At 43.3% G+C, this 11,140-nt stretch overlaps 1 pseudogene; it reads right to left on the reverse strand.

Moving 5' to 3' along the window:
* Positions 1–8,927: 8,927 nt before the first annotated feature.
* Positions 8,928–9,750, reverse strand: LOC120865366 (annotated as a pseudogene).
* Positions 9,751–11,140: the final 1,390 nt, after the last annotated feature.

Here is an 11,140-nt window from a genome sequence, read left to right on the forward strand (position 1 = left end):
TCAGTTCACTTCAGTTCAGTCATTCAGTGGGTCTAACTCTTTTCAACCCCACGGACCGCAGCATGCCAGGCTTCCCTGTTCATCACCAACTCCTGGAGCCTGCTCAAATTAAACTCGTCCATCGAGTTGGTGATGCTATCCAACCATCTAATCCTCTGTCATCCCCTTCTCCTCCTGCCTTCAATCTTTCCCAGCATCAAGGTCTTTTCAAATGAGTCAGTTCTTCACATCAGGTGGCCAGAATATTGGAGCTTCAGCTTCAGCATCATTCCTTCCGATGAATATTAGGACTGATTTCCTTTAGGATTGACTGGTTTGATCTCCTTGCAGTCCAAGGGACTCTCAAGAGTCTTCTCCAACACCACAGTTCAAAAGCATCAATTCTTCGGTGCTCTGTTTTCTTTGTGGTCCAACTCTCACATCCATACATGACTGCTGGAAAAAACATAGCCTTGACTAGACAGACCTTTGTTGGCAAAGTGATGTCTCTGCTTTTTAATATGCTGTCTAGGTTGGTCATAACTTTCCTTCCAAGGAGGAAGCATCTTTTAATTTCATGGCTGCAGTCACCATCTGCAGTGTACTTTGCAGCTCCCACTTTATTTTTGGGGCTCCAAAATCACTGCAGATGGTATTGCAGCCATGAAATTAAAAGATGCTTACTCCTTGGAAGAAAAGTTATGACCAACCTAGATAGTATATTCAAAAGCAGAGACATTACTTTGCTGACTAGGGTCCGTCTAGTCAAGGCTATGGTTTTTCCTGTGGTCATGTATGGATGTGAGAGTTGGACTGTGAAGAAGGCTGAGCGCCGAAGAATTGCTGCTTTTGAACTGCGGTGTTGGAGAAGACTCCTGAGAGTCCCTTGGACTGCAAGGAGATCCAACCAGTCCATCCTGAAGGAGATCAGTCCTGGGTGTTCTTTGGAAGGACTGATGCTAAAGCTGAAACTCCAGTACTTTGGCCACCTCATGTGAAGAGTTGACTCATTGGAAAAGACTCTGATGCTGGGAGGGATTGGGGGTAGGAGGAGAAGGGGACGACAGAGGATGAGATGGCTGGATGGCATCACCGACTCGATGGACATGAGTTTGGGTGAACTCCGGGAGTTGGTGATGGACAGGGAGGCCTGGCATGCTGCGATTCATGGGGTTGCAAAGAGTCGGACACGACTGAGCGACTGAACTCAATTGAACTGAAAATAAAGTCTCTCACTGTTTCCATTGTTTCCCCATCTATTTGCCATGAAGTGATGGGACTAGATGCCATGATCTTAGTTTTTTGAATGTTGAGTTTTAAGTCAACTTTTTCACCCTCCTCTTTCACTTTCATCAAAAGGCTCTTTAGTTCTTTACTTTCTGCCATAAGTGTGGTGTCATCTGCATATCTGAGGCTATTAATATTTCTCCCGGCAATCCTGATTCCAGCTTGTGTTTCATCCAGCCCAGCATTTCTCATGATGTACTCTGCATATAAGTTAATAAGCAGGGTGACAACATACAGCCTTGATGTACTCCTTTCCCGATTTGGAACCAGTCTGTTGTTCCATGTCCGGTTCTAACTGTTACTTCTTGAACTGCATGCAAATTTCTCAGAAGGCAGGTCAGGTGGTCTGGTATCCCCATCTCTTGAAGAATTTTCCAGTTTGTTGTGATCCACACAGTCAAAGGTTTTGCCATAGTCAATAAAACAGAAGTAGATGTTTTCCTAGAATTATCTTGCCTTTTCTATGATCCTACACATGTTGGCAATTTGATCTCTAGTTCCTGTGCCTTTTCTAAATTCAGCTTGAACATCTGAAAGTTCTCCACTCACCTACTCTAGAAGTCTCACTTGGAGAATTTTGAGCATTAGTTTGCTAGCATGTGAGATGAGTTGAAGTGTGCGATAGTTTGAACATTCTTTGGTATTGCCTTTCTTAGGGATCAGAATGAAAACTGACCTTTTCCAGTCCTGTGGCCAATGCTGAGTTTTCCAAATTTGCTGGCATATTGAGTGCAGCACTTTTCACAGCATCATCTTTTAGGATTTGAAATAGTTCAGGTAGAGCCCCCCTCTCCCTCCCCTCCCCTCAACACTGTAGCAAGAGGTGATCTGCACACTGGCTTCTAAAACTTCACATTTTATTGGTCGAAGGAAGTCACGTGGAAGCATGTAGTTTCAGGGGGCTAGAAATGCAAACCCACCCAGTGCCCAGGAGGTGATGGAAATGTTTGATGGGTAGCATTAAGCACTCAGGACTGGAAGGAGTAACTGGGTTATGGGTAAATGCATTGAGGTCAATTTCAAGTCCATTGTGGCATGACCTTCCCTGGGAAATAGTGAGTACCCACCAACAGAAGTATGCCAGCCCAGGCAGGAAGGGCACATGGCAGAAAGGTGGCAGAAGAGACTCTGCCATCACTGGGGTGATGGGATATGGCCTGCATGGTGGTGCGTAAGGGCAAGGGCACTGGAGCCAGAGGTGCCTGTGTTCAAATACTCTTCTCTCTTTTTAGCTGTTACTTTGTGCAGACTACCTACCATCTCTGGGCTCCAGCAGTTTCCTATGTTACATGGGGATAATAATGATGCTGGGAAAGACGGAAGGCAGGAGGAGAAGGGGGCAACAGAGGATGAAATGGTTGGATAGTGTCACCTACTCAATGAACATGACTTTGAGCAAACTCCGGGAGATAGTGAAAGACAGGAAAGCCTGGTGTGCTGCAGTCCATGGGGCTACAAAGAGTCAGACACAACTTAGAGACAGAACAACAACCACAATAATGACAAAACCATTTGTGAGGATTAGATGTCTATAGCACACAATGCCTGGCACATGGGCAGCTTGAATCAAGTCCTGCGTGCCTGCTAAGTTGCCTCAGTCATGTCCAACTCTTTGCGACCCTAGGGACTGTAGCCTGCCAGGCTTCTCTGTCCATGGGATTCTCTAGGCAAGAATGCTAGAGTGGGTTGCCATGCCCTCCTCCAGGGGATCTTCTTGATGCAGTGATCAAACTCATGTCTCTTATGTCTCCTGCATTGGAAGGCAAGTTCATCAGTTGCTCTTATTGTTGTTCTCACTCCTACGCAAGATCCTGTGACCTTCCCCTCTTGAAATCCTTGCCAGCGTCTCTTCCTGGGCCTCTCACATCCCTAAGACATTAGTTAGCTGCCAGGACAGAGATGGGAGAGTGCTGTGCATGGCCCAACAGGTTTCTCCCCCACCATTATGGCATGGTCTAAGAGGTAGAACGCTTTCTGGGACTTTCTCTATCCTGCTTCTGCCCCCCGATATATTTTCCGCGCTTCCTGCCTCCAAGTCTGATTACAAAGCATTTACCTTCTCCAGCTCATCCCCAAATCTTCCCTAACAACCACTGATTCAACTTATGTCTCCAAGATTTTGCCTTTTGCACACTGTCATAGAAATGGAGAGTCAGAGTATGCAACCTTTCTGCTGTACCCTACTTTATCTACTCTCTTGAGGTTCGGTTGGATTAGATGAGAGGCTACTCTATCTTCCTTCTCCCCTTCTCCCTGTCCAGCTGCATCGCTGGTATTTGTTCCTTGGTTGCTATCTTCATAACTCTAAGTACTATATGCATATCTCCACCTTAAAAGGTATCCCCAAGGCTTTCTGAGAGAAAGCTTTTTACATCCCCACAAGCATGAAAATAACCATTTCAGAGACATTAGCAGGAGGCTTGGGAGAGAGAGGTGGTATGTTTCAGAAGTGAGGGCTTTAGGAGAACAGATGAGAGAATGAAGTTAAGAGAACTTTTCTGGAAGAGGCAAGACTTGAGCTGAACCTTGTCCACTTACCTTTCCCAGGGCAGCTGCTCATCCATCGCTCTCTCGGTCTGTGAGCCTTGACTTGCAGTATCTCATTCAGACACCAGGGGGAGAACAAGGGGCTTTACTGGGATGTCCTCTCGTCCGATAGAAAGAAGACAGCGCCGCTTTCCCCGCCCCCATTACTTTGAGCCTGGAAGGAGTTGCCGCTAGGTTCTCAGAGGTTTGAGTCTCTGCATGATATCTGTAGCTTCCGGGCCTTCTGTTCATGGATATGTCTCATCTGCACTCCATGTTCTCAAGGTGTGGTCCTTAGAGCCCTCACATGGGTACCAGTCTGTAGACACGTACATTTCTGGGCCCGCTCCAGACCTCTCATCAGGAGCTGGGGCCCAGGAATATGCATGTTTCATATTCCTCTCATACACAGGCGGCACCGAAAACTAATGTTGAAGGCTTTCCATGATCTTACCCTATTTACCCCCTTCATCATTTCCTCCCCTCTTTTCCATAGTCATTTCTCTGTAATGGGTTCATGATTTGAGGAAACACAGCATATTTGATTCTTGGAGGTTGAGCCTCCCACATGGAATTGACGCATCTTAAAAAAGTCTTTCAGGTGGCTCAGTGGGAAAGAATCGGCCTGCCAAGCAGGAGACGCGGATCAGGAAGATCCCCTGGAGGAGGGCATAGCAATCCACTCCGATAGTCTTGCTTGGAGAATCCCCATGGACAGAGGAGCCTGGCGGGCTATAGTCCATGGGGTCGAAAAGAGTCGGACAGGACTGAACAGGGCCTGTAAGCAACATCTACCGCACGCAGTCTGCAATCTGGAAGACTACATAAGACTCCCCACATTTTAGTTTCCAAGAAGTCCATTTAAAATATGATCTGATCCGCACTTCAGTTTTCCCAAAATGTAGTTCCTGGAACCAATGAGTGGGAATCACTCATCATTTTATAAAACAGTTTTAATACACATTTTAATATTGATACTTTTTATTTTAATACCAAAATAAGGAAGAGGAACAGAATGTCCAAATAAAGAAAAGTCCTCTACATTAATAAATTTAACTTTATGGAACTTTCATTCTGTTGCCCTCCGTTTTTCTGTTTTGTGCAAACAAATGAAAAATTCACCACAGACCAGCTTGTGTTCTTGGGCTGGAGTTTGAGGAGCAAGCTGACGTGAGGACTTGGTCTGAGAACAGCTCCATGCTGGGTGGCTGTGTTGTGATTGCAGTACTAAGGTAGAGTATCAATGTTGGACTTTTGGTACGTATTTTGTGTATTATCAATACACGACATTTTAAATGAAAGAGAGAGGTGGTTGTTTTCTATATTTGGTTCTCATGATGTTTTAAGGGTTGAGAGTTTAAGAAAATGATACCATTCATATATCTACTGTCTGCTGTGAGGACTCAGCTGGGCCTAGAATCTGTGGACAGTTGTAGGTGCTGCCCTTTGGGCAGCAAGGTCAGGCGAGTGAAGGGTGGAAAGTCGCGTGGTGGGGTGACGAAGGAAGGAGCTGGGAGTACATTCTATACACGAACACCAAGAAGGTCGTGACGTGGCTGACCAAGGACTGGTCCGTGAAGAAGTGAGCTGCCCTACACTCTGAGACACTAGAAAGAAGAGCTAGACCCCATAGCAAGAACTTTCAGAGAGGAAAATGTAAAGTGATAGAGAAAAGATGTTCCAGGAATCAGAGGTGTCTAAATGCGGGAAGCGAGCCTCTCATTACCGCACAAGGGGTTTGAAGAAGTCATTCACCTCGGAGGTGATGGAGAAGCTTACTGCATTTAAACAGAAACAATACAATTAAATAGAAATAATGGAAATAATAGTTCTACATTGATAGTAATTTACATTTATAAAGTTGTTTTGGCACAACTGCAGTTTGTAAATAGTCTTAAGAGGTAGATTGAAAACTATTCTGACTTCAAGTTCAAGATGGCAGATTGAGGATACACAGCAGTGCCCAAACAGAGGAAAATGCCAGCTCCTGAGGCGCTTATAATCTAGAAATTCTGTAGATTCCGTATTATCCTTGAGACACTGGAAAAACTTAGGGACAGGGCAAAATAAGACAATATAAGGAAAAAAGAAAGGCAGTTATAAGCTCCAAGGGAAAAAAGAAAAAAAAATAGAGACAATGTAATTATAGTTTCCGTAGTGTAGTGGTTATCACATTTGCCTCACAGTGTAATTACAGCATCCTATTGATTACATAGGAAACCATACGTAGTCATAAGAATATAAACACTATTTTTGATTTTTAGAAACAATTTACAGACAGAGCATAGAAACTTAGTGACGACTGAAGACAGAATGCCAATGTTAAAATTTTTGACAATTTAAAAATAAATGTATAGTCAGTAGAATACTTGGTTAGAGGTGGGGAAATGAAATAAAAAGTAGGTGTGTTAATAGCTTCATTCTCATTCAAGATTGTTGAGTTATTGACTAGAGTTGATAAAACAAGGGATAGAAGTGTAAGTACTTTCTTTAAATGTTCAAAGGTAAACAGAAGACATAGACTAGATAGATTCACAGGCAGGCGAGCGAAACGGAGGAGGAGAAAAAGGAGGATGTGTTGTGAACTAAATTTTTGTTTTTCATACCGGGGAATCAATAGATTACCTAAAGTCCGTAAATCAACAAATGGAACTTCCCTCGTAGTCCAGTGGCTAAAACTCTGCATTCCCAATGCAGGGGGCCTGGGTTCTAGTTTCCTGGTCAGGGAACATGCACGTTACAACTAAGATTCCAGATGCCACAACTGCAGGTTGAAGATCCCATGTTCTTGCTGCAACTAAGACCCGGCACAGCCAAGTAAATAAGATAAACATATATTTTAAAAAATAAATGGAACCATCAGCATTTTATTTAGTGTTTCAGAGGCTTATCACCTAAATAATACGATAAATGGTTAAAAGAGGTTTCCTTGAGGAAGTGAGTCGGAGTAGAAAGGACTGGAGCAAGAAACTTGTTTTCCATGACATACATGGGCATAACATTTTTTTTAATTAAAAAAACCTACAATGTATTATTTTCATGTTGTTAAAAAAATCAAAGTATACCATCCCCATTATAATATAGGAAGAAACTGAGGCTCAGAGAGGCAAGATGACTTTGTTTAGGTCACAGCACAAGGAAGGAGAGTGACCAGGAATGAATGCCATATCTCAGGACACCAGCTCCTCCGAGCTCCACGGGGCTGCTCCAAAGAGCCTTGAGAGCCTTTCACTGTGCTTCTGTGATTCAGCATCCATTCAAGCTGCTATGCCTTTGCACCTGCTCTTTTCTCGGCCTGGGGGCCCCTCCCTACTTCTTTTGCTGGCATGCGTCTGTTCATTTATCACGACCCAGCCCTATGTCAGTTCCTCCGTAACAAGGCCTCTTCTTTTGTCTTCTTTCTGTACTCTGTCCCTGTAATGTTTATTTATGATCCCACTGGATCATAAATACTTGGCTATCCATCTGTACGTGTTTCTGTCTCATTTGCTGTCTATGAACCTTTCAAGGCAGAGGTCTGTGTCTGATTCAACACCATACCCTCGATCCCACCTCACTGCCTGCCCCTGGGTCTTCAAAAGCGTTTCCGGAATTTGTGAATGGGTGGAGCGCATGTGTCTCTGACTCTAAGATTCCGGGCTGGTGGCCGAGCCCCAAAGCCTGGCCGTGGGCCTGCCAGCTGTGGAGGAGCTGCTCCCTGAGGCTCACACGCATCCCTAAGTGACTGCCCTTCTCCCAGCCTTCATATTCCATCCCCTCCTATTTACTTGTTCTCCACTCACATCCCAAGGCTTATCTCAAATCTCAGTGTTCCCAAAAGGCATGCTTTCGGAGCCAAGTGGAACCTTCCATCTGGATTGTAGCAAATCACTGACAAAGTTCTGTCCCCAAGGCAGCAGAGGCTGGAGGAAGGCTTTGGGGGAAGACCTTTTCTCCTTAGAAGAACTAACCCAGAGAAAAATATAATGATAATAATGTGCTGGTAGGAGCTGCTCCAAGTGGTGGAACCAGAGGAATGAACGGATCGAGCAGCTCTTAGACATGTGTCCCCAGGCAGGCTCTTGGCATCTCTGGGCCTCTGTTTCCTCATCTGGATCATAGGAAAGTGATAGGTGCTTTACATCAGACGGGGTTTACATGAGCCAAAGCATGAGAACAGGTCTGGAACAACACTGACTCCGAGTTGGTGCTCATTCTATATGTGCATCTTCCTTTCTCTATAGTCATTTTTTTTTAATTTTTTAATTTTTATCACAGTGAGCCACTAACACGGCTTAAGAGGCAAAGTCTTCTTTCATTACAACAAAAACTAATTTTTCACCCCATCCTCACTATTTATTTTTCCCCAGAGGCAACCACTTTCAACTCTTTAAACAATTCTTCCGGTATTTACTTGCATATTTCAAAATAACTTGCTTGTGTTGGTATTTTTTGTTTTGTTTTCAGGTTTCATCTTTTTAATCATCCTGGTGAAGGACATCCTAAATGTTACATGAAACACAACAGAACATTTTTTATTTCCAGTATTAAGAAAAAAATGAGGGAGTTTCCCGGCAGCCTAGGGATTACAAATTCTGTCTCTCACTGCTGTGGCCCAGGTTCAATCCTGGGTCAGGGAACTAAAATCCTGTAATCCATGCAGCACAACCAAACAAACAAACAAAAAAAGAAATGACATAACAAATATTTTTAGAAAACTTCTATATAATCAGACAGAGTGCTAGAGTAAAATAACCTCTAAGTAATCATGTTCTTGGCCTTCCCTGGTAGCTCAGATGGTGAAGAATCTGCCTGCAATAAGGAGACCTAGGTTAGATCCCTGGATTGGGAAGATCCCCTGGAGAAGAGAATGGCAACCCACTCCAGTATTCTTGCCTGGAGAATTCCAAGCACAGAGGAGCCTAGCAGGCTATAGTCCATGGGATCACAAAGTGTCTGACACAACTGAGCAACTAATACTTCACTTCCCATTTCAATCATGTTCTTGATTTCTTATAGTTAACCGTTGGAAATTATTTCCCAACCGTGATTAAACATGCAGGTTTTTAAAAAATGTTCCTAGATGTACTTTATTTAAAACAATCTGTCTAGTTAAACATTTTTTATTTTTTTTATTTTTTGGTCAGAACCAATAATCAGGGAGCCTGAACTGAAAAACTGGTAAAAAAAAAAAAGGAAAAAATACTCAGACTCTACAAATGTCTCAGAAGTTTTCTTTAAATGGGAGAAAAAAAATTTTAAAAACACATGGAGCTTTCTGAAAGGTCTTTAACAAGCTACCTTGGGAGCTCAATTGAAAAAAAGAGGTAGATGTACTAAAAACAGATGTTTCCGTGCAGCTCCAAAAATCTTTGTAAATACAGCCATTTGGAAGGATGGTCCTGGATCAGAAGTTTTATTCCTTGTGTATCTACATGGGACGTGCATGCATCTCAGTTGTCATAATTGTCCCTGTAATTTCCTCCTAAATAGTGGTCGTAACCACCCTGACTTCTGCCACCATAGTCTCTGGATCTTCCATGTCCATATCCATATCCTCCAGGTGAATTGTCATACCTGTCGCTTCCACAGTCCCGGTCCCCACCTCCTCTAGAGTAACTGTGACCACATCCACAGTCAAAGTCACCTCCTCTTGTTCCCCGGGGCCAACTTGCCCAGGGGGTCTACATGGATCTGACAATTATCAGAGACTTTCCATTCAAGGCTCTCATAGCATCCAAGGCACACTCTGGACTGTTGAAGGTGATGAAACCAAAACCCTGGGATAGCTGTGTCTTCCAGTCTTTGACAATGACCACCCCAGAAACAGGTCAGAAGCTGCTGAAATGATCTTCCAGAGCTTGCCCATCAGGGCTGAAGTTGAGTCCTCCCACAAAGAGCTTCCGTTCTTCAGAGGGCATGGCAGTAAATTCAAGTCCTGGAAATGAAGACGTAAAAAGGCCAAAGAGACAGCTACTGCGAAGGAGCCAAGAGTCTGGGCTGTAATGATGCTTTTACATTCTTCTACTGAAGGGCATCTTGGTTGCTGCTGCTGCTGCTGCTGCTGCTAAGTCGCTTCAGTCGTGTCCGACTCTGTGAGACCCCTTTTGGCAACTCGGAATAAAGTTGCTGTAAACCTCTGTGGTAGGGTTTTGTGTGGACTTAGGTTTTCAACTCATTTAAGTGAATAGCAAGGAGCACCATCTCTGGATTGTATGGTAAATCTATACTCAGTTTTGTAAGAAATTTCAGACTGTCTTCCAAAGTGGCTGTACCATTATGCATTCCCACCAGCAATAAATAAGAGTTCCTGTCAGTCTACATCTTCACCAGCATTTGGTGTGATCAGGCTTTCAGATATTCTAATAGGTGTATAGTGAAAGAAAAGTGAAAGTGAAGTCGCTCAGTCCTGTCCGACTCTTTGCAACCCCATGGACTGTAGCCCACCAGGTTCCTCCATCCATGGGATTTTCCAGGCAAGAATACTGGAGTGGGTTGCCATTTCCTTCTCCAAGGTGTATAGTGGTATCTCACTATTTTAATTTGTAAGTCACTGACATATAATTTTGAGCATCTTTTTATATGTTTATTTGCCATCAATATATCTTCTTTGAGGAGGTATCTGTTCACATCTTTTGCCTATTTTTTAGTTGGTTGGTTTTCTTATTGTTTAGTTTTAAGAATTCTTTGTATATTTTAGACATAAGCCTCTATCAGATTGTGTTTTGCAAATATTTTCTCCCAATCTTTGACGTATCTTTTTATTTTATTAATGTACTGAGCTTTTGTTATTATTATATGTTTAACTTCTAAGAGTTCTTTTTTGTTCTCTGGATGTTCTTTTTAATAGTTTCTTCTTTTTGTTTCATGTATAGAAAAATTCTTCTCATCTCTCTGAAGATATTCATGACAATTTTTTCCTGAAGTGTTCCTCTCCCTGCAAGCCTCTGTTTTTTTCCAAAGTGTTTTTATTTCTTGGTAGAAGCTCTCCCCTAACAACAGGGGATTCTGGTTTGCCTTCTTGTCCGAGGAAGACCCCAGGATCTGACTGTACACTCTGTGTTGGTGTTTGGGGATGTGGGGGCGGGGAGGGTGTGCTTCTTTCTAGGGCAATTGGGCCAACATTTTTGAGGGGAGACTTCTTATCCAGTCCTTGCTGGACCTCCTAAACATGGCTACTAGTAGTTTGGGATCTGAGTGGGAGAAGAAACCTAGAAGTTCAACATCTAATAAGTAAATTTCCATTTCATCCCTATTTTAAATACTCCATACGCACCTGTCTGCTGTCTTCGTGTCTGGAAATCCTTATTTTATCTTCTCCAGATAGTGAAGCTTCAGGTTTCCGCTCAGGTGCAGAACAGACAGTTCA

Source organism: Oryx dammah, unplaced genomic scaffold (assembly GCF_014754425.2).
Source record: "Oryx dammah isolate SB20612 unplaced genomic scaffold, SCBI_Odam_1.1 HiC_scaffold_6, whole genome shotgun sequence".
NCBI classification, from domain to species: Eukaryota; Metazoa; Chordata; class Mammalia; order Artiodactyla; family Bovidae; genus Oryx; species Oryx dammah.